This window comes from Somniosus microcephalus, chromosome 2, assembly GCF_052327205.1.
Source record: "Somniosus microcephalus isolate GS21.2 chromosome 2, FLI_Smic_1.0, whole genome shotgun sequence".
Lineage (NCBI taxonomy): Eukaryota > Metazoa > Chordata > Chondrichthyes > Squaliformes > Somniosidae > Somniosus > Somniosus microcephalus.
Window position 1 is genome coordinate 346370253 of NC_140988.1, and position 24494 is coordinate 346394746.

Genomic DNA, 24494 nt, shown 5'->3' on the forward strand with positions numbered 1-24494 from the left:
ACTCATGATAACCAGGTGAAGGTTTGTTATTATTGTCTTGGACATGACCATATTGTAAGAAGCTGTCCAGACTTGTACTGGTATAACTGCGGCGAGTCTGGACATATCGCTCGGAACTGCAAGGCGGAGAGCTGTGGGGTGAGTCACAAAGGCCCCACCCACTGTGAGTGTGAGGCAGAAGGAAGCCCCTTGAGTGACGAGGAGATGGGAGAAGGAGAAGGAGGTGTGAGTGGAGCGGCTGGAGGAGCGGAACAGGTGGAAGACACAGCTGGTGAATTGAAGGAGAAAAGAGTGCAGGAAGAGGCAGAAAATTGCAGAGTAGAGAACAGGATGGAGAAGGTGGAAAACACACCAAGTAAGGCAGCAGCGGGCAGCACGGGTCGAGGGCAGAGTCGAGCCATAATATGGCTTGGCTCTCCCTGAAGAATCTGATGTCCACGGGGGGAGAGGAGGTGGGAGTGGGGTGTGGGGAAAGTGTAAATACTCCAAAGAAAAACGGGGAGTCGGACATCTCGGAGCAGGAGGGGGCAAGACAAGGAGAGGGTGCAAGAGGCAGGAGCCTTGGAGGGGCAGGGAAACAAAGATGCCAGAAGGGAGCAAGATAGGTGCATTTGCGCCATTGTCCCAGAGAGAGAAGAAACAGGGAGCAAGGGTCAGTGGTGGGGATGAGGCCAAAGGGAGTGGCACTGTTGGAGAAACCATGATAGAAGGAAGACTCTCTAAGGGAGATTATGTATCTGATGGGGAGCAGGGACAGGAGGTTGCAGAAGAGCTCGAGAGTGAGGAGTCAGAGGGGGACAGAGACATGGAAGTGGGGGGTGGGGTGGCATCGTGTGGCAGGGGAAAGGTTAGTGAGGGGCAGAAGGAGGGAGAAGGGGCAGCTCCTCGGCCCAAACCTAATGTAAGGAAGAGGCTGGAACTGCAGGGAAGGTTCAAACAGGAGGTTAAAATGAGCTGGAGGCTGCAGGAGAAAGCAACAGCTGCCTGAAAAACATAGAAACATAGAAACATAGAAGATAGGAGCAGGAGTAGGCCATTTGGCCCCTCGAGCCTGCTCCGCCATTCAATGCGATCATGGCTGATCATCTAAATTCAGTACCCTGTCCCTGCTTTCTCCCCATACCCCTTGATCCCTTTAGCCTTAAGAAATATATCCAACTCCTTCTTGAATATATTTAATGAACTGGCCTCCACCGCCTTCTGTGATAGAGAGTTCCACAGGTTCACCACTCTCTGGGTGAAGAAATTCCTCCTCATTTCTGTCTTAAATGGCCTACCCTTTATCCTTAGACTGTGTCCCCTGGTTCTGGAAAAGTTGGGAAGGAGCATGAGAGGAGGGAAGGGCCGGCGATTAAACGATGGGGGGATTATCAGGCACACTGCCCATATTCGGAGCCATGATTACTGATTAATTTTTAAAGTACAATAGATTAGTATATGCTATGGGGGACAAATTAAACTTCAGGTTTTGATGTTAATATGTGGTGGAGGAATGGCTGTGCAAAGTGGCGGAATGGATTTGTATGATACAATGGAATGATCACGATGTTGTAAATGTTTTTAATGTTCAATAAATAATATATTAAAAAAAAAGTGGGTAGCACTCTTGCCTCTGAGTCAGAAGGTTGTGGGTTCAAGTCCCACTCCTCCAGAGACTTGAGCACAAAAATCTAGGCTGACACTCCAGTGGAGTGCTGCGTTGTCGGAGGTGCCGTCTTTTGGATGCGACGTTAAACGTAGGCCCCGTCTGCCCTCTCAGTTGAATATAAAAGATCCCATGGCACTATTTCGAAGAGGAGCAGGGGAGCTATCCTGGACAATCTTTATCCCTCAATCAACATAACAAAAAGCAGATTATATGGTCATTAGCACATTGCTGTTTGTGGGAACTTGCTGTGTGCAAATTGGCTGCCGCGTTTCCTACATTACAACAGTGACTACACTTCAAAAGTACTTCATTGGCTGTATAAGCACTTTGGGACATCCTAAGGTTGTGAAAGGTGCTATATAAATGCAAGTGTTTCTTTTCACTAGTGTTGTAGGAAAAATGATTCCTCGGAAACTAGACTTTGAGTAAGAGAGACAACTTTATTAAATGACAGAGCTCTGGGAGAAGCGTCTGCAACCACGCGGTCTGCGAGAGCACCTTCTCTTCGATTGTAGTACATGCCGAGCTTATATACAATTCCAAGAAGTTGGTTTTAGATCATTTACATTCATCCAATCAACTTGTTTATTAGCGCATATCGTTATTTTCCTCCAGTCAGGAGTTTACACACTCGTGTTGCCAATTCTGCCTCTTCAGTGATTACGAAAGGTCTTCGTTCCGTCTTGTTCCGTCCGCGTCACCGGCGGAATGTGATTAGTTCGATAATAGGGGTACCAGTGAACCTTGTTAGTCCTCAGTGATTCAATTAGTCCCAGTCAGGACACGAGATGAACTTTGTTCCAGCCATGCATAAGCGTGGCATGTCTCATTGTGCAGTGATTCAATTAGTCCCAGTCAGCGAATTTGTTGTTTGTGTCTTTTCCAGCAAAATCTTGTCCAGCAAAATGGTCTTTTCCAGCAAAATCTTGTCCAGCAAAATTTTATTCTAACACTAGGAACTAGATTAAGACCTCTCAAAGCTCAGTTCACCTAACAGCTGTATGAGGGCCATCTCATCAGTCTTCCCTGAATTTGAACCAAGATCCCAGCAGTGAATGGAATGCACCAACCAGTTCCCAGCACCCATGATTCTTTATCATCCTTTAATAGCTCCGTCTATGTGACGTGTCTTTCCTCTCGCTTCAAAAGTATTTTCTCTGCCAACATAAAAGCAGGGATTAAAGTTATAACTTATGGCTAAAGACATCACAACTGCAAGTATTTTAATAAATTGTTGCAAAAGCATCTTGCATTCACATCCTGACTGCTTGGCACTCTAAATGCTCATAAAAGTATAAAGGAACAATTTCCCTGAACCTTGCTCCAGGAAAAATTCTATTTTCCTGGGCACAAAGGTTGTACACAAACTTGTCGTTCTTTCATTGATGACCACACATACCCATAGGACACACATAGGAACAGGAATAGGCCATTCAGTCTGATCTGCCACACAATAAAGCTGTACCTCAAAATCGAAAGCTTTCACACACACACACACACAAACACACACACATCTTCATCTGGCTTCCCACATAAGAGGGCTAGAGCACAAGCCAACGACACCCACAAAGGGAACGATAGCAAAATACTGCAGATGTTGGAAATCCGAAATAACAACAGAAAATGTTGGAAAAACTCAGCAGGTCAGGCAACATCCGTGGAGAGAAATTTGAGTTGACGTTTCGGGTCGAACCCTTCTTCAAAACTGGAAAGAAAAGAAAATAGATCGAAGGCAGGGCTGCGATCGGACAAAAGAAGTGAAAGAAACAAAAGAAGTAAAAGAGACAATAAAAGGTATTAGAATATGGTGAGATTTAAGGTGGTCATGGAAAAGGAAAGGGATGGGCCGGAAATAAAGGTACTAAATTGGGGGAAGGCCGATTTTAATAGGATAAGGCAGGATCTGGCCAAAATGGACTGGGATCAGCTACTTGTAGGAAAATCCGCATCGGAGCAATGGGAGGCTTTCAGAAGGGAGATTGAGATCATACAATGGCAACATGTTCCCGTAAAGGTCAAGGGTGGTTCCAAAAACCACAGGGAACCTTGGACGTCAGGGGATATACACGAGACTGGGTTAGGAAAAAAAGGAGGGCTTTTGGCAGATACAAAAGGCTAAAGACGGAGGAAGCCCTAGAGGAGTACAAAAAGTGCAGGGGGATACTTAAAAAAGAAATTAGGAGATCAAGGAGGGGCCATGAAATAACACTGGCGAGCAAAATAAAGGAAAATCCTAAGATGTTTTATAAGTATATTAAGGGTAAGAGGATAACTAGGGAAAAAATAGGGCCCATTAGGGACAAAAGTGGCAATCTGTGTGTGGAGCCGGAAGATGTAGGAGGGGTTCTAAATGAATTTTTTGCATCTGTTTTCACTATGGAGAGGGACGATGTAGACATAGAAATAGGGCGGGGGGACTGTGATATGCTCGAGCATATTAACATCGAGAGGGAGGAGGTAGTGGCGGTTTTAGCAGGCCTAAAAATGGATAAATCCCCAGGCCCGGACGAAATGTATCCCAGGCTGCTGTGTGAGGCAAAGGAAGAGATTGCGGGGGCTCTAACACATATATTCAGGACCTCTCTGGCCACAGGGGATGTGCCAGAGGACTGGAGAACCGCTAATTTAGTACCATTATTCAAGAAGGGAAGTAGGGAAAAACCGGGGAACTACAGGCCAGTGAGCCTAACATCAGTGGTAGGAAAATTATTGGAAAAAATTCTGAGGGACAAAATTAGTCTCCACTTGGAGAGGCAAGGATTAATCAGGGATAGTCAACATGGCTTTGTCAAGGGAAGATCATGTCTGACTAATTTGATTGAATTTTTTGAGGGGGTGACTAGGTGTGTGGATGAGGGTAACGCAGTGGGTGTGGTATACATGGATTTCAGTAAGGCCTTCGATAAAGTCCCGCACAGGAGACTGGTCAAGAAGGTAAGAGCCCATGGAATCCAGGGTGCCTTGGCACATTGGATACAAAACTGGCTTAGTGGCAGAAGGCAGAGGGTGATGGTCGAAGGTTGTTTTTGTGACTGGAAGCCTGTGGCCAGTGGGGTACCACAGGGATCGGTGCTGGGTCCCTTGCTGTTTGTGGTCTACATTAATGACTTGGATATGAATGTAAAAGGTATGATCAGTTAGTTCGCGGATGATACAAAAATTGGTAGGGTGGTAAATAGCGAGGAGGGTAGCCTCAGTCTGCAGGACGATATAGATGGGTTGGTCAGATGGGCGGAACAGTGGCAAATGGAATTTAACCCGGAAAAGTGCAAGGTGATGCACTTTGGGGGGACTAACAAGGCAAGGGAATACACAATGAATGGTAAGACCCTAGGCAAGACGGATGGTCAGAGGGATCTGGGTGTGCAAGTACACAGATCCCTGAAGGCGGCGGAACAGGTGGATAAGGTGGTAAAAAAAGGTATATGGGATACTTGCCTTCATTAGCCGAGGCATAGAATATAAGAGCAAGGAGGTTATGATGGAGCTGTATAAAACACTGGTTAGGCCACAGCTGGAATACTGTGTGCAGTTCTGGTCGCCACACTACAGGAAGGATGTGAACGCTTTGGAGAGGGTGCAGAGGAGATTCACCAGGATGTTACCAGGGCTGGAGCGCTTCAGCTATGAAGAGAGACTGGGCAGATTGGGTTTGTTTTCCTTGGAGCAGAGGAGGCTGAGGGGGGACATGATTGAGGTGTACAAAATTATGAGGGGCATAGATAGGATGGATACTGAGGAGCTTTTTCCCTTAGTAGAAGGGTCAATAACTAGGGGGCATAGATTCAAGGTAAAGGGCGGGAGGTTTAGAGGGGATTTGAGAAAGAACTTTTTCGCCCAGAGGGTGGTTGGAGTCTGGAACTCACTGCCTGAAAGGGTTGTGGAGGCAGGAACCCTCACAACATTTAAGAAGCATTTGGATGAGCACTTGAAATGCAATAGCATACAAGGCTACGGACCAAATGCTGGAATATGGGATTAGATTAGACAGGGCTTGATGGCCGGCGCGGACGCGATGGGCCGAAGGGCCTCTATCCGTGCTGTATAACTCTATGACTCTATGACTCTAAGCTAGACGAGATGGTAATAGGCTGAGATTAGGTGTAAAGTGTACTGGCAGGGCAAGAGATAGCTGCCAGGTGTGAGAGAGAAACAAAAGGAAAGGGGGGGGGGGAGAAAAGGCGTGGAAAAATTACAAGACAATATGTAATAGGGGCCGAGGTTATGATCTGAAATTGTTAAACTCGATATTGAGCTTCAGTTGTACCACATTTCTGTCACTGTGCATGTGTTGCTTCAACTTACAACATGTCAAGATTACTTCTCTGCTTGCACGATAAGGTGACACCTAAGACAAAGGTCATAGATGTTCAGCAGAGTTCTGAAAATACCGGCCTTTGGCTGCCTTGGGAAGAGACCGCCATGGACATCCTTAGCTATGGGCTAGTACCATCCAGTTCTTTTGTCTTGTACCGTCTTCTCGCTCACTCACACCTGGGAATACATGCAGCCAAACAAACAATTCCCACAGTTAGTTAGTATCTTGGGGTGTTGGAAGATATCTTTTGGAGACAGCATTGTAACATTGATCACTTTTCTGTAACTATAAGCCTGGAACAGCAGCCTCCCAGCATTGACACTGGGCCAGAATAAGACAGTGCCTCACAGCACTCATTGGGCCTGAATTTGCGGTCGGAGGCTTCTGTACCCTCTCTAGTGCAATCACATCTTTCCTGTAATGTGGTGACCTGAACTGCACGTAGTACTCTAGCTGAAGCCTAACTAGTGTTTTATACAGTTGAAGCATAAGCCCCCTGCTCTTGTATTCTATGCCACAGCTAATAAAGGCAAGCATTCCATATGCCTTCTTAACCATCTTATCTACCTGGCCTGCTACCTTCAGGGATCTGTGGACATGCGCTCCAAGGTCCCTTTGTTCCTCTACACTACTCAGTGTCCTACCATTTAACGTGTATTCCCTTTCCTTTTTAGCCCTCCCCAAATGCATTACCTCACACTTCTCCAGATTGAATTCCATTTGCCACGGTTCTGCCCACCTGACCAATTTATTGATATCTTCCTGCAGTCTACAGCTTCCTTCTTCAGTATCAACCACACAGCCGATTTTAGTATCATCTGCAAACTTCTTAATCATACCCCCTATATTCAAGTCTAGGTCATTGATATATACCACAAAAAGCAAGAGACCTAGTACTGAGCCCTGCGGAACCCCACTGGAAACAGCTTTCCAGTCACAAAAACACCCATCAACCATTACCCTCTGCTTCCTGTCTCTGAGCCAGTTTTGAATCCAACTTGACACTTTGCCCTGGATTCCATGGGCTTTTAACTTCGTGACCAGTCTGCCATGTGGAACCTTATCAAAAGCCTTGCTAAAGTCCATGGGGGAAAAATTCGGTTGGTAGTGCTGCCCGTTAGTGCCTTAAGAGGGCGCTAAGTGGGGCGCAAACCAACCAGCAAAATTCAGCGGGAGGTTAGTGGTGGCGCTAACCGGTAGCGCCCTGCGGCGCTGCGCCGCTGGTGATGACATCATTGGTGTGTGCAGCACCCCGCTCACGCCCCGGCCACAATCTTCGGGAGCGCCCCCTGATTTACCGCCGGACGCTATGTCTGACAGGGTCAGGGGGGCGTACCTGCGGCCAGGGAGGCGCAATTTAAAGGCGAGGTGCGGGGCGGCCATTTTTGTTGCTGGCTGCCTGCCAGCACCTGCCTGCGCTCCCGTCCCCGGCCTCCTGAACCCGCCCCTGCCCCCCGCCGCGGAGTGCCGGCTGTGCTCCAAGAGCCCGGCACTTCTCTTGAGTGCCGGGGTCTTTTGCCTGCGCTTCCAATCCCCGGGGGCCCAGCTGGGCCCCAGGTCGCGCTGCACAAGGCCCCTCCCCTTTAAGAAGGGGAGGAAGGCCTGCAATACCGCAGCGTGACGTGCCGCAGCGTGTGGCGATGTGGCACGTAGCGCCACGATATTCACTCACAGCGCCCCAAGAGGGAGGCGGGCGCTTCCAGTAGCGCCTCGCTTCCCTCTTGGGGCGCAACCACTCAATTTCCGGCGCAGGGGTGCTAATTTTTCCGAGGCACTACTTTTAGTGCCCCGGCGAAGTTAGCGCCTCAATTGGGGCGCTACTCAATTTTTAGCCCCATGTACACTACATCAATCACACTATCCTCATCTACCCTCCTTGTTACCTCCTCAAAAAATTCAATCAAGTTTGTCAGACACGACCTTCCCTTAACAAATCCGTGCTGACTATCCTTGATTAATCTGTGTCTTTCTAAATGAAGATTTATCCTGTCTTTCAGAATTCTTTCCAATAATTTTCCCACCACCGAGGTTAGGCTGACTGGCTTGTAATTACTCGGTCTATCCTTTTCTCCCTTTTTAAACAAGGGTACCACATTAGCAGTCCTCCAGTCTTCTGGCACCACACCTGAAGCCAGAGAGGATTGAAAAATGATGGTCAGGGCCTCTGCTATTTCCTCTTTTGCTTCGCTTAACAGCCTGGGATACATTTCATCCGGGCCTGGGGATTTATCCACTTTTAAAGTTGCTAAACCCCTTAATACTTCCTCTCTCACTATGTTTATTTCATCTAATATTTCACAGTCCTCCCCCCCAATAGCAATGTCTGCTTCGGCCCTCTCCTTTGTGAAAACAGACACAAAGTATTCATTAAGAACCCTACCGACATCACCCGCCTCCACACACAGATTACCCTCATGATCTCTAATAGGCCCTACCCTTTCTTTTGTTATCCTCTTACTCTGAATATATTTATAAAACATCTTTGGGTTTTCCTTGATTTTACTTGCCAAGAATTTTTCATGCTCTCTCTTTGCTTTCCTAATATAATTTTTAATTGCTCCCCTGCACTTTCTGTACTCCTCTAAAGATTCTGGAGTATTTAGCCCTCAGTGTCTGTCATATGCCTCCCTTTTTTTCTTTATCCTACCCTGTATGTCACTAGACATCCAGAGGGCTCTAGATTTGTTAGTCCCACCTTTTTTCTGTAAGGGCACATATTTGGTCTGAACCCTCCGGATCTCCTCCTTGAATGCCTCCCACTGTTCTGACACTGATTTACCTTCAAGTAGTTGTTTCCAGTCCACTATGGCTAAATCCCCTCTGAGCTTAGCAAAATTTGCTTTTCCCCAATTTAGAATTTTTATTCCTGGTCTATCCTTGTCCTTTTCCATGACTACCTTAAATCTACCTATGAAGTCTCATGCTCCTGGGCCTGCAGGCATAGGCCTGCCTAAAGGCTCATGTAGCCCAGGTGCACACGCGGTTCGCAAGCGTCCCTGGGATCACTCGAGCCTGCCCAACCAATCACAAAGGGGGATTCCCATTATGCTTAAGAAGATTCGATTTACGTACAGAATCCCCATAGGCTGAAAAGGAATCACCTAAAAAACACAAATTTCACACAACTTAAATAAAAATGAATCATTATATGGTCAAAATTAATTAAAATACAATGTAATTAAACATTTAAAACAAAAATTTAATCTTTTGAAAAATACATTTAAACATTTTTAAAGGGTCCAAAATAACCTGAACTAATTTTAAAGGTTTTTTTTAAGTTAAAATGATATTTAAAAAATAATTTTAATACTTCTTTAAACTCTTACACTGGTAAACGAAGGCCCTATGACTGCTTTTACCAGGTGTAAGTGTTTCGTGGGCATTCGCTGGGCAGTAGTTGGGCAAATAGCCCAACTCTCCGCCGGCGAATGTCCATTTCCCGGCTGAAACTTGACAGATCGCAAGTTCCGGGTTTTCGCGCATACACATCACTCACGTAAACCCGGAACTTGCGGGGCACTTACGGCCTTACGGCTGTGCGTACTCGGTCACAGACCCCAGAAAATCCGGGCCTGTGTCTCTCTCACTAACCTTTGCGATAGCGAGCTTGATTTGCAACATCTTGGTTATTTTTTGCATGCTGGGTAACTGTTGAGTCCATGCTGTCTTCCTCATTGTCCACATGAGCTTCTGTTCTTTAACTTTGACAGAAAGCACTTCCGATTTCTCCTTTGATTGGTTATTATTCCTTGCCTTGAATACTTCTGGAATGAATCCACTTTCCTCACTGCACAGCTCTTTCACTTACTCCCTTACGGTTTCTGAGGCCCTACATATGTGTAATGCTAGATTTGATCATGCTCTCACAGTAGGTTTATCTTTCGGCAACTTCTCGGGTATTGCACAGAATATTGTGTCCCCATTCATGATACTGTTAGTTGCTTAAATTCACATCTTGTAGCAAGCTCCTAATTCAGTTAATTAAGATGTTTCCACTTATGGGGGAGACCATAACTAGAGGTCATGATATAAGATAGTCACTAACAAGTCCAATAATGAATTCAGGAGAAACGTCTTTACCCAGAGTAAACTCACTACCACAAGGAGTGGTTGAGGCGAATAGCATAGATGCACTTAAGGAGAATCTAGATAACCACAAGAGAGAAACGAACAGAAGGAGATGCTTGTTATGCATTGTGTGTTCTATTGTGTGTTCTCCTCCCACCTGTGGTGGCGCTGTCACAGGAGATAAATGGTTGGGTGTTCTCTGTTAAGTTTAGCTCTCTTTGTTCGGAACTTGCCAGAACTTCCTTTCCTTCCAATAAAGCACTTCATGTTTGAATCTCTGAGTTCTGAGTCCTAAATTGTGTCTAGGTAGAAAGGTACCAACACAACAAGTGGCAACGAGGAGCGGACGAATTTGCGTACGTTACGGGTGCAGTGAGTAAACAGAAAATTTAATTTGAAACGTGAGATGGCTACTATATTAGGAAACATCGGTGATTTTGATGAAAATGTGGAGCGATGGAACGCTTATACAGAACGTTTTGAATATTTTGTATTGGCGAATGTGGTGGCAAATGAAAAGGTCGTGCCTACCTTTTTGAGTGTAATCGGGCCGAAGACTTTCAATTTACTTCGCAGCCTCGTGCAACCAGATAAGCCAGGAACTAAAACATATAAGCAACTAGTGGAAATTCTTGGAGCACATTTTTCACCAAAACCTCTGGTTATTACTGAGAGATTCAGATTTCATAAACGGAATCAAGAGGAGGGGGAATCAGTGACGATGTTTATTGCTGCTTTAAAAAGGTTGTCGGAACACTGCCAGTTCAAGGAGGTGCTGAATGATACCATTAGAGACAAACTTGTGTGTGGTCTGCAAAATGCAGCCACACAGAAGCGCCTTCTTACTAAGGACAACCTTACTCTTGAAAAGGCCATTGAAGTTAGTGTCTCCATGGAGATGGCGGAAAAGGAGGCTCACCAGTTGAGTTCAACAGGGAGAGTTCACAAGGTGTCGTCTGAGCCTAAAGGTGCGCGAAAGGGTCACATTGAACGCGCCTATAGAGGTAAAAAAAGAACAGACAGAGCTGGGAAGCATGGAAGCAAAATGTCTGTATTTGGACAAGAGAGGAAAAAGAGTGTTCATTCAGTGCAGTATGATGGAACAAGCAAAACAGAGGGGAGCGACACCTCTGAGGAGGAAGAGGTGCACATACTGACGGTTGCAGGTGATTCAAATGGCTACTGGGTGTCACCAATGGTGGAGGGACAATCAGTGCGGAAGGAGGTGGACACAGGCGTGGCTGTGTCCCTTGTTTCAGACACTGTCTACAACAAAATGCTAAAGCATCTTACCCTTCAGCCAACAAACATTGTGCTAAAGATGTATACCGGTGAACCTGTGGCCATGAGGGGCGTCATTGAGGTGACAGTTAAATTGAATGGACAGACTGCAAAACTGCCACTATATGTGGTAAAGGGAAATTACCCATTGCTACTGGGACGTGCGTGGCTAGAGAAAATCATGCTGGACTGGCCTGCAGTCCGCATGATGTCAAAAGGGGAGTCAGGTCTGACTGCAGTGTTAAACAAACATGCAGAACTCTTCAATGGGGAACTTGGGAGCATGAAAAAGATTAGCATGAGACTGGACATTAAACCTGACAGCAAGCCAAAGTTTGACAAAGACCGACCTGTACTCTATGCAATTAGGCCAAAAGTTGAGGCTAACTTGGAGGCCTTAGTCGAGAATGGAGTCCTGGAGCCTGTGAGCGTGAGCAAATGGGCCACACCCATTGTTCCTGTCCTGAAAAAGGATGGATCTGTTCAAATCTGCGGGGATTTTAAAGTGACTATTAACCCGGTGTTGTCTGCGGAACAGTACCCTCTTCCCCTCATTGAGGATCTTTTTACGGGCCTGGCTGGAGGGCAAAAGTTCAGCAAAATAGACTTATGCCAGGCTTATCTACAAATGCATGTCGATGACAAATCAAAGGAGCTGCTGACAATTGTGACACACAAGGGGCTGTACAGGTACTGCCGCCTTCCGTTTGGAATTACGTCGGCCCCTGCTCTATTCCAAAGGGCAATGGATCAGATTTTGAGTGGACTGCCAGGAGTCCAGTGCTACCTGGACGACATCCTTGTCACTGGGACAAATGAGGAGGATCATCTTCTGAACTTGGATGCGACACTACAACGACTGAAAGAGTACGGACTCAGAGTTCGTAAAGACAAATGTGAATTCTTTCAGTCTTCAGTTGAGTACCTGGGGCATATGATTGACGCTACTGGCCTGCATAAGGCGCCATCAAAGGTCAAGGCGATCGTGGAGGCCCCAGCACCCCAGAATCTGAGCCAGTTACGTTCATTTCTGGGGCTACTTAACTACTATGGGAAGTTTATTCCAGACTTAGCAACATTGCTGAAGCCGTTACATCAGTTGCTATGTCAAGGCAAAACATGGAAATGGACTGAACTGTGCAATGAAGCTTTCGCCCAAGCAAAGAAAGCATTGCTGAATTCAGAGGTCCTGACACACTTCGAACCAAAGCTACCCATGCAGCTAGCATGTGATGCATCACCATATGGTGTGGGAGCAGTCATATCCCACATCATGCCTTCGGGTGAAGAGAAACCTATCGCCTTCGCATCACGCACCTTGAACAAGGCCGAGAGTAACTATGCGCAGATCGAGCGCGAGGCCTTGGGAATCGTTTTTGGAATTCGAAAATTTCATCAGTACCTGTTTGGGAGAAGGTTCACACTCCTGACGGACCACCGTCCATTGACTTCAATCTTCGGGCCCCACACCGGAATTCCATCTCTCGCTGCAAGCAGGATGCAAAGGTGGGCTTTACTGTTGTCAGGACACACATACGACATCAAATATCACAAATCAGACTTGCACGGCAACGCAGATGGTCTCTCGAGGCTACCCTTGCCTGTTACTCCCCCAGAGCCTCGTCAGATAGACATCTTCTACTTTAGACAAGTGGAGGGAGCACCTGTCACTGCAGTTCAGGTGTGAAGGTACACCCGCAACGATCCAGTCCTGTCTGAGGTAATGGACGATGTCATTCGAGGGAGAGCTATAGGAGATTCTCCTAGTTTGAAACCTTACGTTTCAAAAAGAAATGAGCTCTCCGTCCAGGCAGGTTGTCTTCTTTGGGGACGCCGTGTCATCATTCCGCCACCTCTGAGGGAATCTATACTGCAACAACTTCATACAGGCCACAGTGGGATGGTTCGGATGAAGGAAATGGCAAGAAGCTACTTCTGGTGGCCAGGTCTCGATGGGAATATTGAGGAGAAAGCCAAAACATGTTCCCCATGTCAAAAGATCCGGAATGTTCCACAGCTGGCAACCCTACACCCCTGGGATTGGCCTGCAGAAGTGTGGCAGCGAGTACATGTGAACTTCGCCGGTCCTTTCGAAGAGAAGATGTTTATGGTGGTTGTGGACGCTCGTAGCAAGTGGCCGGAGGTCGCTGTGATGAGGTCTACCGCAGCAGAGAAAACAATTGAGAAACTTGGTGAGATGTTCAGCCGTTATGGCTCACCTGAACAACTCGTAAGTGACAACGGTCCACAATTTGTATCACAGGAGTTTGCAACCTTCCTGCATGTGAATGGTGTCCAACACATCAGGTCTGCACCCTATCATCCCTCTACTAACGGCCAGGCAGAAAGGTTTGTGCAAACGTTGAAGCACGCCTTGAAGGCATCGCAAGGTCAGGGCTCAATCCACCAACGTCTGAACAGCTTCCTGTTGTCCTACAGGAACGAGCCGCATGGCACAACCAAAACTTCCCCCGCTTCGCTCATGATGAAGAGGCAGTTGCAGACAAGTTTTGACTTACTCAAACCTCCAAGGGCAGAACAGGTTGTCCATTGTCAACAACAAGCTCAAGTTGAAAAGAGAGAGAAAAGAGCCAATGAGAGACGGTTTCACCCTGGAGAGCACGTCCTAGCTCGAAACTACAACACTGGACCGAAATGGGTTCCTGCTACGGTGATCGAGCAGACGGGCCCTGTGTCTTACACGGTTGAGACTGCTGAGGACGTCGTCTGGAGAAGACACACAGATCAACTGTTGCTAGGAGCAGAGACAGCCACAGAGGCTCCAACGGCTGGTTGGCCTGAACTGTTTCCGAATGATACCGCAAACCAGCATCCTTTGCCACAGTGCTCTTCTCCAACACAGGAAGTCAAAGAGACTGTTCCACCTGTGCAAACTCCTGACGTTCGACTGACACAGGCAACTTCTCCATCCAGGCCTGTGTCAATGCCTATTGCTGTGGAAGCCAGCGATGACCGCCGGTATCCTGTCAGAGAGCGGCGGCCTCCAAGATGCTTGGATCTGTAGGCTTAGTGACTTACCCACAAGACTGGGGCAGAATAAACCCCAGGGTAAAGTCAGGGTTTGAGGCAGTCTACCTCTACCCTAGGTTCGTTGAGTGCATTGAAAGTAACTTACCTGTTGAGGAATACTGTGGACCTTCCATTTAAGAGGGGAGGAAATGTTATGTATTGTGTGTTCTCCTCCCACCTGTGGTGGCGCTGTCACAGGAGATAAATGGTTGGGTGTTCTCTGTTAAGTTTAGCTCTCTTTGTTCGGAACTTGCCAGAACTTCCTTTCCTTCCAATAAAGCACTTCATGTTTGAATCTCTGAGTTCTGAGTCCTAAATTGTGTCTAGGTAGAAAGGTACCAACACAACAATGCTGATCAGTTTAGATGAAGTAGGGTGGGATGAGGCTCGTGTGGAGCATAAACACCGGCCGAATGACCTGTTTCTGTGATGCAAATTTGGTGTAATTACATACCGATGAAAGGTTTGCCCTGTTTTTTGCACGTGAAAATGTTCTGCTTTTCATACTTGCATTTCATTTAGGGCTCCAGTATCTCTTAAACCAATTTATCGCTACATCCAGAAATATACTATTTCTCTGCTTCAAAGTTCAGGTTATTATATCTCGTGCTCCTTCCCCATTAACATGTATGAAAATGGATGCTTTTATCTTTGCACCTTTCTCATTTACTATAATAGCTGCTAAAAACAATTCAAGCTACTGTTTAAACCTTTCTCCAATTTTCTATTTGATTTCCAATCACCTGAAGGAAATGTTGCCACATTTCCATTTTACTATCTTTACCTTTACTGCATGAGGCTGTTTTTTAAACCCACTGTGATTCTGTAATGTCCCCCCTTTCTCTTTTCCTTTTCACTGTACCAGACATTTGGCACCAAGCAATGTTCTTTTTTTTAAGTTGTTTTCAGGGTTCTTTTTAATCCAAGATCGAATGAAAAAGGAATAACTTTATTAAGGTTTTAAAACAACATTATATACACCAGCATTGAGCAACTCGGCCTCTGCTAACAAACTCCACCTCCTGTTAAAGCAGTCTGGATCAAACTGGTTGTGTAATTCCCAAGATCATAAAATAGACACAGTAAAGGAAGGCCATTCAGCCCATCTTAGCTCACCCAGCGGTCCTTTCCAAGTGTTAATCACTCTTTGTGTGAAGGTCCTCTTGCTGCGATCGGTCCATGATTTGCCTTTTATAGTGTTGTGTCGGTACCTTTCTACCTAGACACAATTTAGGACTCAGAGATTCAAACATGAAGTGCTTTATTGGAAGGAAAGGAAGTTCTGGCAAGTTCCGAACAAAGAGAGCTAAACTTAACCGAGAGAATACCCAACCATTTATCTCCTGTGATAGCGCCACCACAGGTGGGAGGAGAACACACAATAGAACACACAATACATAACATTTCCTCCCCTCTTAAATGGAAGGTCCACGTTATTCCTCAATAGGTAAGTTACTTTCAACACACTCAACTAACCTAGGGTAGAGGTAGACTGCCTCAAACCCTGACTTTACCCTGGGGTTTATTCTGCCCCAGTTTTGTGGGTAAGTCACTAAGCCTACAGATCCAAGCGTCTTGGAGGCTGCCGCTCTCTGACAGGATACCGGCGGTCATCGCTGGCTTCCACAGCAGTAGGCATTGACACAGGCCTGGATGGAGAAGGTGCCTGTGTCAGTTGAAAGTCAGGAGTTTGCACAGGTGGAACAGTCTCTTTGACTTCCTGTGTTGGAGAAGAGCACTGTGGCAAAGGATGCTGGTTTGCGGTATCATTCGGAAACAGTTCAGGCCAACCAGCCGTTGGAGCCTCTGTGGCTGTCTCTGCTCCTAGCAACAGTTGATCTGTGTGTCTTCTCCAGACGACGTCCTCAGCAGTCTCAACCGTGTAAGACACAGGGCACGTCTGCGCGATAACTGTAGCAGGAAACCATTTCGGTCCAGTGTTGTACTTCCGAGCTAGGACGTGCTCTCCCGGATGAAACCGTCTCTCCTTGGCTCTTTTCTCTCTCTTTTCAACTTGTGCTTGTTGTTGACGATGGACAACCTGCTCTGCCCTTGGAGGTTTGAGTAAGTCAAAACTTGTCCGCAACTGCCTCTTCATCATGAGCGAAGCGGGGGGAGTTTTGGTTGTGGCATGTGGCTCGTTCCTGTAGGACAACAGGAAGCTGTTCAGACGTTGGTGGATTGAGCCCTGACCTTGCGATGCCTTCAAGGTGTGCTTCAAAGTTTGCACGAACCTTTCTGCCTGGCCGTTAGTAGAGGGATGATAGGACACAGACCTGATGTGTTGGACACCATTCACATGCAGGAAGGTTGCAAACTCCTGTGATACAAATTGTGGACCATTGTCACTTACGAGTTGTTCTGGTGAGCCATAACGGCTGAACATCTCACCAAGTTTCTCAATTGTTTTCTCTGCCGTGGTAGACCTCATCACAGCGACCTCCGGCCACTTGCTATGAGCGTCCACAACCACCATAAACATCTTCCCTTCGAAAGGACCGGCGAAGTCCACATGTACTCGCTGCCACACTTCTGCAGGCCAATCCCAGGGGTGTAGGGTTGCCAGCTGTGGAACATTCCAGACCCTTTGACATGGGGAACGTGTTTCGGCTTTCTCCTCAATATTCCCATCGAGACCTGGCCACCAGAAGTAGCTTCTTGCCATTTCCTTCATCCGACCCATCCCACTGTGGCCTGTATGAAGTTGTTGCAGTATAGGTTCCCTCAGAGGTGGCGGAATGATGACACGGCGTCCCCAAAGAAGACAACCTGCCTGGACGGAGAGCTCATTTCTTTTTGAAACGTAAGGTTTCAAACTAGGAGAATCTCCTATAGCTCTCCCTCGAATGACATCGTCCATTACCTCAGACAGGACTGGATCGTTGCGGGTGTACCTTTGCACCTGAACTGCAGTGACAGGTGCTCCCTCCACTTGTCTAAAGTAGAAGATGTCTATCTGACGAGGCTCTGGGGGAGTAACAGGCAAGCGTAGCCTCGAGAGACCGTCTGCATTGCCGTGCAAGTCTGATTTGCGATATTTGATGTCGTATGTGTGTCCTGACAACAGTAAAGCCCACCTTTGCATCCTGCTTGCAGCGAGAGATGGAATTCCAGTGTGGGGCCCGAAGATTGAAGTCAATGGACGGTGGTCTGTCAGGAGTGTGAACCTTCTCCCAAACAGGTACTGATGAAATTTTCGAATTCCAAAAACGATTCCCAAGACCTCGCGCTCGATCTGCGCATAGTTACTCTCAGCCTTGTTCAAGGTGCGTGATGCAAAGGCGATAGGTTTCTCTTCACCCGAAGGCATGATGTGGGATATGACTGCTCCCACACCATATGGTGATGCATCACATGCTAGCTGCACGGGTAGCTTTGGTTCGAAGTGTGTCAGGACCTCTGAATTCAGCAATGCTTTCTTTGCTTGGGCGAAAGCTTCATTGCACAGTTCAGTCCATTTCCATGTTTTGCCTTGACATAGCAACTGATGTAACGGCTTCAGCAATGTTGCTAAGTCTGGAATAAACTTCCCATAGTAGTTAAGTAGCCCCAGAAATGAACGTAACTGGCTCACATTCTGGGGTGCTGGGGCCTCCACGATCGCCTTGACCTTTGATGGCGCCTTATGCAGGCCAGTAGCGTCAATCACATGCCCCAGGTACTCAACTGAAGACTGAAAGAATTCACATTTGTCTTTACGAACTCTGAGTCTGTACTCTTTCAGTCGTTGTAGTGTCGCATCCAAGTTCAGAAGATGATCCTCCTCATTTGTCCCAGTGAAAAGGATGTCGTCCAGGTAGCACTGGACTCCTGGCAGTCCACTCAAAATCTGATCCATTGCCCTTTGGAATAGAGCAGGGGCCGACGTAATTCCAAACGGAAGGCGGCAGTACCTGTATAGCCCCTTGTGTGTCACAATTGTCAGCAGCTCCTTTGATTTGTCATCGACATGCATTTGTAGATAAGCCTGGCATAAGTCTATTTTGCTGAACTTTTGCCCTTCGGCCAGGCCCGTAAAAAGATCATCAATGAGGGGAAGAGGGTACTGTTCCAGACAGCACCGGGTTAATAGTCACTTTAAAATCCCCGCAGATTTGAACAGATCCATCCTTTTTCAGGACAGGAACAATGGGTGTGGCCCATTTGCTCACGCTCACAGGCTCCAGGACTCCATTCTCGACTAAGGCCTCCAAGTTAGCCTCAACTTTTGGCCTAATTGCATAGGGTACAGGTCGGGCTTTGTGAAACTTCGGCTTGCTGTCAGGTTTAATGTCCAGTCTCACGCTGATCTTTTTCATGCTCCCAAGTTCCCCATTGAAGAGTTCTGCATGTTTGTTTAACATTGCAGTCAGACCTGACTCCCCTTTTGACATCATGCGGACTGCAGGCCAGTCCAGCGTGATTTTCTCTAGCCACGCACGTCCCAGTAGCAATGGGTAATTTCCCTTTACCACATATAGTGGCAGTTTCGCAATCTGTCCGTTCAATTTAACTGTCACCTCAATGACGCCTCTCATGGCCACAGGTTCGCCGGTGTACGTCTTTAGCACAATGTTTGTTGGCTGAAGGGTAAGATGCTTTAGCATTTTGTTGTAGACAGTGTCTGAAACAAGGGACACAGCCGCGCCTGTGTCCACCTCCATCCGCACTGATTGTCCCTCCACCAGTGGTGACACCCAGTAGCCATTTGAATCACCTGCAACCGTCAGTATGTGCACCTCTTCCTCCTCAGAGGTGTCGCTCCCCTCTGTTTTGCTTGTTCCATTATACTGCACTGAATGAACACTCTTTTTCCTCTCTTGTCCAAATACAGACATTTTGCTTCCATGCTTCCCAGCTCTGTCTCTTCTTTTTTTACCTCTACAGGCGCGTTCAATGTGACCCTTTTTGCCACAATTTCGGCATTCCAGCTCCGTACACCAGCAGTCATTAGCGTGATGGCCCGTTTTCCCACAACGGTAACATGTGCCGTTCCGCGCACCTTTAGGCTCAGATGACACCTTGTGAACTCTCCCTGTTGAACTCAACTGGTGAGCCTCCTTTTCCGCCATCTCCATGGAGACACTAACTTCAATGGCCTTTTCAAGAGTAAAGTTGTCCTCAGTAAGAAGGCGCTTCTGTGTGGCTGCATTTTGCAGACCACACACAAGTCTGTCTCTAATGGTGTCATTCAGCACCTCCTTGAACTGGCAGTGTTCCGACAACCTTTTTAAAGCAGCAATAAACATTGTCACTGATTCCCCCTCCTCTTGATTCCGTTTGTGAAATCTGAATCTCTCAGCAATAACCAGAGGTTTTGGTGAAAAATGTGCTCCAAGAATTTCCACTAGTTGCTTATATGTTTTAGTTCCTGGCTTATCTGGCTGCATGAGACTGCGAAGTAAATTGAAAGTCTTCGGCCCGATTACACTCAAAAAGGTAGGCACGACCTTTTCATTTGCCACCGCATTCGCCAATACAAAATAGTCAAAACGTTCCGTATATGCGCTCCATTGCTCCACATTTTCATCAAAATCACCAATGTTTCCTAATATAGTAGCCATCTCACATTTCAAATTAAATTTTCTGTTTACTCACTGCACCCGTAGCGTACGCAGATTCATCCGCTCCTCGTTGCCACTTGTTGTGTCGGTACCTTTCTACCTAGACACAATTTAGGACTCAGAACTCAGAGATTCAAACATGAAGTGCTTTATTGGAAGGAAAGGAAGTTCTGGCAAGTTCCGAACAAAGAGAGCTAAACTTAACCTAGAGAATACCCAACCATTTATCTCCTGTGACAGCGCCACCACAGGTGGGAGGAGAACACACAATACATAACATATTGGATTCCCCTTTGTCCAACTGTCACGTTTGCGTTGGAAGTAGTGTTTCCAATTTACTTTTCTATAGTGTTTATATATATAAAGTCATTTCTTAGTTGTCTCCTCTGAAGGCTGAAAAGCACATGTTTCTCCAATCTTCCCCAAAATTCAGTGCCCTGACGCTAGTGACTAGTTTTGTGGCTACTCTCTAAACCACAAATGGACTGTTTAATGTCTCCTTTGTGACTTTGGTGACCAGAACTAAACACTGTACTCAAGATGTGGTCTGACCAGAGCACTATAAAGGTTGAGCATAGCTTCTTCGAACTTGTACTCCACTATTCTGACCATAGAGTTCAACATTTAATTAGCTTTATTGATTGCAACTGCTGCAGTGCTTGGATGTGTTGCTTGTCGAGCCTACTAATACCCCTAGGTTTCTTTCAACTTAATCGTTAGCTATTTTGGCACCATTCATGGAATACTTATGTTGCCCATTTTTCTTCCTGTTTACAATTGTAATAATTTCATCTGCCATTGTTCTTATATATGGATATAAATTGTCAGATACTGATTTTTTAAGAGTGTGTTTAAATTACGTACTCACACTGATGTGAAGCATTGGCACTTACTGAAGTAATGGAACTGACAGTGCTTAATCTCGTGAGGTCAGTTCGTCTACACAATTAGCACAGACACCCAGCACAGTTTGGGCCTCGCACTAGTAGCTAGACTAATCAGGGAATGCAAAATGCAGCTAGCAGCTGAAATTTAAAGGGATGAGTGCACTTAAGGGTAAGTGACTGCATGTGGGGCCATAGTCAGTTTCAATATATCTTCAAGATGGATTTTAACTATTTTCTGGCCTCTTTCAAGGCCAGGGCATAAGCCATCCCTGTGCTAAAAGTTGTGTGCAGATGGCATTGCTGTGTGACAGCCTCTCTTGTAAAGTGAAGGTGCAAAAGACAGGTCTCCTATGGCATGTGTGGGTGGATGAAGCGGAGTCTGTAAGCACTCCCTGGAGTAGTAATGGATGTGACAAAACACTTTAGGTGTCACTGCACCTGCACTGTTATCCGCTTCATGAACTTATCTAAATCACGCATCGCTACTGAAACCCTTAAAGAAATTTGCATTCTCACCAGGATTAAATTGTGGCTTTCAAAAAGGGATTGGATAAGTACCTTAAGGAAAAGTATTTTTTTGAGGGCTACGGGGAAAGGGCGGGGAAATGGGACTTGCTGAAGTGCTCTTGCAGAGAGCCGGCACGGGCTCGACGGGCCGAATCGCCTCCTTCTGTGCTGTAACACAAAAAAAAATAAAGGAACACATTAGGAGGGAAAGAAAACCAAGAATACTCACCAAAAGCAACTAATGCATGGAGCAAAATGCAGAAAAATTTGCTTGCACACATACTGCAAAAAAAGATCAAAACCTTTAACAAAACTGCAACAAACATCTCCCTTTAAATAACCTTCTTAAGCGGGGAAAGTCAAGGGATTAGTCATGAGCCCATTTTACATGGGTGTGTAGTAACCTGGGAGGTTATGAGTAACCTGATCCACTAGGTGGTGCTGTGGCAATTGCTCTCCTGAGTTAAGTCTGATCTGTACTGGTTGTACTCTTTGTTTTTGTTGCCTCATGGCAGAAGCTTTTATGTGCAAGGGTTGATTAAACCATGTTACGGAGTTAACCGGTGTCTGTCTCCATCTATGGCCACCTCAAGATACCACATATAGCGACGAGAATAAAGGACGGAAAAGTTTTGGTGGATCAGTCATAGTTAGGGAGTATTCGGAAGAGGTGCTCGGGTTGGTTAGCAAACTAGTCGGAAAAGCACGAGGCTAGGCCACGGGAGTCGAAACGGAGTTTGATTTTTTGGCTGAAGTGACCGGACTCCAAGGATGGCAGGAACGGTAGGCTCCGTGGCACCTTTTGACAGCAAGTCACAGTCTTGGGAGGAGTATATTGAAATACTGAGCCATTTCTTTATGGCAAACGAGGTGGACAGTGCTGAAAAGAAAAGGGCCATTTTACTGAGTTGTGTGGGAGCGCAAACCTATACACGGATGAGGAATCTGCTGAGCCCGGAGCGGCCAGGAGAAAAATCTTTTGACGAGTTGGTGAGTCTACTAAAGAATCATTTCAATCTGAAACCTAGTGAAATAGTGCAGAGATGGAAATTCAATTCGAGGATTAGGAGGCCGGAAGAAAGCGTTACCGAGTATGTGGAGGAGCTTCGGAAGCTCGCACAGGACTGTAATTTTGGAAATGCGCTCACAGTCATGTTAAGGGACAGACTAGTATGCGGAGTTAACGATGACAGTATACAGCAAAGGTTGCTGTCAGAAGAAGGATTAACGTTTGAGACGGCACTTAAAAAAGCACAAGCCATGGAGACGGCTAACAAGGACATTAAGGACTTAAACAGTATGAGCAAGGAGAAATGGAGTAAACCAGGGGGAGGAGCTGTTTTCAAGATGGAAGCTGGCGCGAAAAGTCCACCAGTCGGGGTTGGGGATTGCTACCGATGTGGCGGGACGACCCATTATGCAAAGGACTGCAGGTTTGCAAAGACAAAGTGCCACAATTGTGGAAAAATAGGGCACTTAAAGAAAGTCTGTAAAAGGGCAGTGAGTGAGAGAAGCAGTGCTAAAGGGGCAAAGCATGCAAAAGGGGGGAGGGAGAAGTACACAAAGCGGGCAAATTACATACAAAAGGAGGAAGAGTCTAGTGAGTCTAGTGAGGAGGTTTTCACTGTATACAGTATAGACACTTCAAGGCCCAACGTACCCCCTCTCACTCAGTATTTGATAGTGAATGGAGGTCAAGTAAAGTTTGAGATTGACACCGGATGTAGTGTAACCATAATGTCGCAGACTGAGTACGCCAAGCTATGGGGGGAAGCAAAAGTACCAGAGCTAGGTACATGCCCCATTAGTCTCAAAACCTACACAGGACAGAAGGTGGACATTTTGGGGGCGGCCGAAGTACAAGTGGAACACAAAGGAGTCACCAAAGAGCTTACGGTGGTAGTGGTAGCAGGGTCAGGGCCAAACCTGTTAGGGCGAGGGTGGATCAGTGAGTTGAGTGTGTACTGGCAGGCAATGAATAAAATGGAGGACAGTACAGAGGCACTGCAAGAAGTGCTGATGAAGCATGAGTTAGTGTTCAAGGACGAACTGGGCACCTTAAGGGGAGCCACAGCCAAGATTCATGTAGCCAGTGATGCCACGCCTCGTTTCTTTAAACCAAGGTCGGTGCCTTTTGCAATGAAAACCAAGGTTGAGGCGGAACTAGATCGCCTGCTAAGGGACTGATGGGCCTTCAATAACCACAAAACTAGAAGTTATAGACTTAAACAAGTTGGCTTTTAATCACTAAGATCAGAGCTAACATCTCAACACGCCGACTGGTTCACAGGAATGAGTCATACAGATCCTGGGATCTTTATGTAAGAGAAGTCAGGGGCGGAGCCAAGAGCCAAGACCTGGAACCTCCCAGGTCAGTCGGGAAATAGGAAGTGAAACTATACACAGTGGGGGAGGGTAATATACATGAGTGCAAAATGAATACAGGATCAAGACAAACAGATTTAATTACATTCACCCCTTCTATAGATTTAGTCCATCGGGGTGATGTTTCTTAAAAGTTGCTATAAGTGAGTCTGTCAGGAGGTTTTGCGATTCTCAGTGATCGGCGCAAAGCCGGTTGGGGTGCCTCTAGGGGAGTGGATTCTGGTTCCTCCGCTGTCCGGGCCTCCACAGTTTCTTCCAGGTTATCTGCAGTGTCCTCCAGGTTAAAGTTGGGTATTGATACCTCTGGGCATCCTGTCTCTTTGTAGTGTAGGTCTTCATCGGGTAGTCTCCCATCGTTCTCTCCACTCCCCGAGGGAGCGAGGTCTTTTATGGAAACAGTGTCCTCTCGCCCGTCAGAGTATTCGATATAGGCGTACTGAGGGTTTGCATGGAGGAGCTGTACCTTTTCCACAAGGGGGTCCGTTTTATGGCCTCTCATGTGCTTCCGCAATAATACTGTCCCCGGAGACGTCAGCCACGCAGGTAGAGATATGCCCGAGGTGGATTTCCGGGGGAAAACGAACATCTTTTCGTGAGGGGTAGCGTTAGTGGCAGTACATAACAGAGACCTTATGGAGTGGAGCACGTCTGGGAGGACTTCCTGCCAGCGGGAGGTCGGAAGGCCTTTTGACTTTAAGGCGAATGTGACAGCCTTCCAAACAGTAGCATTCTCCCTTTCCACTTGCCCATTACCCCGGGGGTTGTAGCTACTGGTTCTGCTAGTGGCTATCCCCTTCGAGAGGAAGAACTGGTGCAGCTCGTCACTC